This window comes from Genypterus blacodes, unplaced genomic scaffold (assembly GCF_046128005.1).
Source record: "Genypterus blacodes isolate CSIRO-AG114 ecotype Tasmania unplaced genomic scaffold, CSIRO-AGI_Gbla_v1 ptg000021l_1, whole genome shotgun sequence".
Lineage (NCBI taxonomy): Eukaryota > Metazoa > Chordata > Actinopteri > Ophidiiformes > Ophidiidae > Genypterus > Genypterus blacodes.
The window spans coordinates 1,964,217-1,970,216 of record NW_027466834.1 but is presented as its reverse complement, the minus strand read 5'-3'; positions in this window follow the sequence as shown (position 1 = coordinate 1,970,216).

Below are 6,000 nucleotides of genomic sequence, written 5' to 3'. Positions count from 1 at the left end.
TTTCTGTCTTTGTGGATTTGTAAAAGCATTTAATATTTAAACCATTCAGGTATTCTATTTTATATTACAAACATCATCCAAGTAATGAACAATAAACATAGTAAGTTCTGGCCGTTCTCTCAATGTCCTGATCTAAACTGTTCTTTTGATTATACAATACATGAGGATGTTAACACATGTGGAAACAAGAAGATAAATCAAACACAGTGTGCTGAGAGCCTTTCCAGATAAGTGTGTACATGTAAACACACGGATTCACCACCATAATAAATTATCTTAAAGATATATGAGCACTTCTGATCTGCAGAGGCTGGACTGGACTTCGTATCTTATTTGACATTCATCATTATGCCACGCATGTGTTCAGAATGTTTTTGATGTATAAATATATTTTAATTTTATATACATTTATTTTTAGGTATACATTTATGATGATGTTTTTGCGATTTAAAAGACAATCCACAATTCGATTAGAAAATTATTTACATTTGGAATGGAATGGAGCAGTTAACTGCTTACTAGGAGCAGCCCAAAATCAAATCAGCAACATTCCGAATCATGCCATGCATGTATAAATGAAGATATTTTATTTATATTTACATTTTTTCAATGAAATTAAAGTACTTAAATTTACAATTAAAATCAAATAAGTCATATGTTTTCTCTGTTTTGTAATTGTATTTTATGGTTTAATTTGTTTGTATTCTGATATATCTTTATAGCTGTGGTCATTGCAAAAAGAAATGGAATGTTTTGATAATTGTTCTAACTGTTCTCCATATGCAGTTATATAGGTTCTTTACTGTTCTATTTGGTGGTTTTGCTATAGAATACACAGCAAGCAGCAGAGTGATGTAGTTACTGTTTCCATACACAGACGCTTCCCTATGTAAGATACACCTGTACGCCATTCTTTCTTTTCTTTGACACTTAATGTTACGTTTCTTGGCATGAATGAGACTCAAGGTTGCTTTGTGAGGACAGCTAAACTGCAAAAGCACAGCAGGTAATGTGTTCCATATGTTTCAGAAGCAAACATTTGAGCATTCAGACATTTGAAATGAACAGCTCTATCATCCAAGGTAATGAGATGTTGTTGTAGCTCCCGAATTGTCACTCTGATGAGGTGTCTGAACTAATTACCAGGTGTCTTCAACGTTTTTCAGGCCAAGGACCCCCAAACTGATGGGGGGGGGGGGGGGGGTCCCATGTTATTGTGTAGTTAAAGCAGTGGTCTCCAACCTTTTTGCCTCAGAGCTACTTTGACAAAATAGAAGTGTCAGAGAGCTACTCATGTTTTACATTATTAGTAACATTTGTCCACATGGCTGATTCTCCACCCAACCCAGCTGAATAAGGCTATTTTCCACGATCATCGTCTTTTGTTTGACTGACAGCTGATTGGCTTATAATCGTTTTGTGACAAAAGGGGGCGGGATGTCTGTGAATTTGGTTGGATAGAAATTTAAACAGCTTTACCAGGTGACATGTTGTCAAATGTACTTCTTTGAACCTTTGCAAGCTCTCAGAAATGGCAGGCAAACTACTGTTGGAGACTACTGATTTAAAGACATTTAAATTTGTGGGTAAAAAAATTGGTCTGAAACAAAAAATGTAAAATAAATAAATAAAAAATTGTATACTCAACCACAAATTTCGCGACTCCCCTGCAGTACTGTTGAAGACCCCTGGACGACTGGTTATGTTTCATATCCCATATCAGCATTCTTTGCACACACATAGGTACATATTTAGCCAAAGAAGAACAAAAATTTATAGCGGCTCAGAGAGAGCGCATTTGCTCTGCTGCACCCTCTGTGTGCTCTTGATTTGCCATCACAATTCCACAATCTATACTCATTCAATACAAATGAAAGTCTATACAGTCCACGACAAAAAGACAAATTTAGTTTTATTCTTTACAATAACTTAATTTTTTTGTTGTGTTGTTTTATATATATTTTTTTATTTATTATTGAAAAGGGGCTGGTCTTTCATTTTTGTTGTGGACTGTACAGCAGTGAGTGTATGCATGTCTTACCTTTACATGAAAATGCCATTTGTCTGTAACACCTGAAGAAGAACAATAGCAGTACAAGCCCGTGTGCTCACACAGACACACACGCCCCCCTCATTGAGGCAGAGGTACTGGCTGCCTCTCCTCCTGACTTTTCACTGCAGCGTTATGTCGGATCAGAAAGACTAGTAACAAGTTGGTTTCCCCTCCTGAGGAAAAACAAGCGACATCATCCCAAATTTCTAGTTAATGTCTTTTATGCATTTTTTCGCTTTCAAAATTCAGCCTGCGGGCCGGATTGAACTCCCTAGCGGCCCGGTTTTGGCCAGTTTGTGAGGGATTGCGCAATCCAAGAGGAGGGTCAGCCAGTCACTGCCTCCTTTCGCGTCTTTCCCCCGTATTTGAATAGGAAATTACACAAATTCGGTGATATTGACGATAAAAATCATTGGAAAGATTGGAATCATACACTAATTACATTTCTATCACAGATCAGTGGACAAATATTTTTATTTTTTATTTTCAATAATTCTGCCACCTGCTCCCCTGACCACATGTCACTGATTCAAGCCTTCGGCGGTAACATGCGGCCTTGTGATTGGCACAGCAGTGATAGGGGCGGGTCCTTCTCTTTGTGTACTAGTGATGGGCATTTCGGCTCTTGCTGCACCCCGCCGAGTGTGCTGCGGCCGAGTGTGCCGCCGGGCGCGCTGTGGTGCCGACCATCTTATTGTATGGTCAATGGAAGACCATACAATCAGAACAATTGGCACCCCTAGGATGGTGCGCTTCACACCGCCCCTCCCACACATCTTGACCAATCACGTGCGGCTTTAACAAAAAAAATTGATTAAAAATTTTTTAAAAAATAAAGAAAAAAAATGATGTATCAACCACAAATTTCGCGACCCCCCTGCAGTACCTCTGCGGACCCCCTGTTGAAGACCTCATTTCTCACCTTAACACCAATCATTTTCTTGTGATTCCATGTGGTGATGAACTTCTGAAGAATCATTGTTGTTCCACCTGATGAGCACAGAAATGTCAGTCATAGTTAACAGGCGGATTTGATGACTTTTCATCTTTTCATCCTCGCAAATTGCTCTACAAACAGACAGCTGCTTCTATGTAAACGCAGTGCCTGGGTCTGACGCTAATGTTTCAGCCTCTCTTGGGTGTTGGAATGCAGCTCGAGAAGTGCTATGATGTCACTCTTGCGATTCCTGCCAGCAGGAAATGTCACAAGTTCACTTTAAAGCTGCTGGGTGATTTTGATCTACTAAGATATTTTACTGAAGAAGGCGAAAAGTAGATTTAGAAGGTGCTATTCAAATGAATTTGTTTGCCATATTCTTTTATCATGCACACCACAGACTACAGCAGGGAAAAGGCCTCAATGGCAGTAAAATGACACCTTGAAAAAAGTTCCTAAACCTTGAGGTCTCGCCAAAGTAATGCTATCAGTGTCCTTCTCCACAACCCTATTTGTGTGAGCGAGGAAGTGGGGGAGATGAAAACCAGTCAACTTTGCCTTCTTTTCATTTTTTCCATCGGACACAGCTGAAGTTTAAATGAGCTAACAACCTCTTTTCCATGAGAAGGGAACATTTCTTGAAAACGCTCCAGCGTGGTGCCAAGAATGGAAGCTGTGCAAAGCTCAAACCTTCTGGAAAGAAAGCATCTTTACCTGTTGCTAAGGGCTTTGTCATGCTTGATTGCTTTAATGTGAGATTCAAATTCAGTTGTATTAACGGTACTTAGAACAAGTCACACTTTTTGGAACGCTTAAAATCCTTTGGCCGGAGAGGAAAGCGTGGATTTCTTTCAGGTCCTCCTCCCGTTGCTGCTCATGGGGCACATGGTAAAGGCGTTATCGGCCAAAGTGCCAGCAGATGTCCATAAAAAATCCCAACACGCTGAGAGAAGAAGAGGAGAAGCCTCACGTGTGCACAGTACAGGGAAGGAAACTGAACCCCCTGCCCCAGAACAGGAGACCTCAGGACAGTGTGTACCCCGGGTCCTCATCTGTCTCACTGAATGAGAAATCAGCCTGAGCTCCAAACTTGATTTGTACTGTGAAGTTCCACCAACCAGAGGCCAGCTGTCTGCATCATCTTTGAGCTTACAGACATGACTCACAGATGGATTCTCAAATTAACCATTTATGATCCTTTTCTGAGATGTACAACGTGGTCTGTATGTATGGGAGTCATAGAGGCACTGGGATCAGGAATACTCTCATTTGACCTTTATAATATCTTTACTTTAATTTAGAATTTTTTAAATATTGTATGTCAGTTGGATGAATCACCAGAAGGAGGATCAAACCAATATCACCACGGTTTCCATCCTATAATTAAAGCATTAGGTTATTATTTAGTCCTAACAAACGGATTATCTTGAAACATGTCAGTGCAGTGAAATTATTCAAATTGATTAATAAGTCAAATCATCAATCAATCAAGACTTCATCAGAGATTGTTGTATGTATTATTTTGCTGATTCTAGATCAGTGAAAATTCTTGAAGCAAGTTTATTTCTATTGGAAGCTATACTATCACTGCACAGGCAGATAATTAGTTATATTAACAAAGTTATATGTCTCAATAATGTACACAATCATTTTTTGGACATGATGCTGCTGCTGATGTTCTTGACCACTTTTGTCATTCATGTCATGTTGTGTAAGGGCAGATTTATTGCCTAACTTCTGAACTGTGACATGTGAGTGAGTGACAAAGACTTGACCCCTGTGGTGGATAATGGTGTGGTCCTCCACCAGCTCTTGAAGAACACAAAGGCAGCAGATGGTAGAATCCACACATATGGTGACTCTTCTGATTGCTCCTCCTCCTCCTCCTCCTCCTCATCACTGCTGGGGCGGACATCACCGTGGGGCCAAAAGCCAACATTCAAACCAGATTTGTTGTAACTCCTGTCAGCTAGTGTGGCTCCACTCCAGTTTGGAGGGGGATTCTTAGTACTGGGAGCAACCACTTTGGGTTTTGGTTCGTTCCTCCCCTCATGTACCAAAAAGAACAACCAGTGATCATAGCTGGAGTTATTACAGAGAGAATTTGTATTTCAAACGAATTGTAAAAATTAAAGTACAGCAATGTATATGGGTACTCATTAGATTTCATCCCTCAGCTCAAGTTTTCTCGTTATGATACAGGTTGAAAATGTAATATTTGTATGGCTCTATCGCCATAATAATTAGATTCAAGATTCAAGATTCAAGAAAAATTGACTTACCAGAATATCAGAGCTCCAAATGTGTCCGTTCTCTCTGGGTGTTGATGAAAGGCGTCAGTGTTCCAGACTATTCCCAAATACTTGGAAACACTCAGCAAAAGCATTCCATCAGTAATCTGCAGACTGAAGCAAACGGGTGAGAATCAGACGTCTTTGGCAGAGGTATGGGTCCAGTAACACACACCTTGGTTCAGCTCTCTCTCTCTTTGCAACAGAGATCTTCTCACCTCATAGCTGTTTATGAATCTTGATAGAAATATGCTGATCGAGCTTAGTCCCTGATTGTTTTTTATGGAAAGTGGGTATTTAAACATTTGTGGGAATAATGTTGCTTACCAAAATAATGAGTCATATTTTTTTCCCTGGAACGCCATTGATTCTTCGGGTGAATCAAAGCTCCTCAGAAATAAGCAGCCCACAGTTTTAAGTCTTGGTCAGCATAACTGACATAACTTTATGGCTGAGGAGCATACTAGACAAATAAGCCAATTAGATTTACAGCACATGGAAACCAAACTTCTGTAAGCATACAGAGCACAAAGCATTCGCACTTATTTTCCCTTTTTACCGGTGAGCCGTGCTGGTGAACTGGTTTACTTCTCAGTGTCTGGGTGGAGGAATGAAGCTCACAAGATATAAGACAACAGGACATTTTTCACTTCCTGTGTCTTAATTGTGTTATCGACAATGTCAGAGTGCCTCATCAGTCACTGCCTGTCTGTTCACAT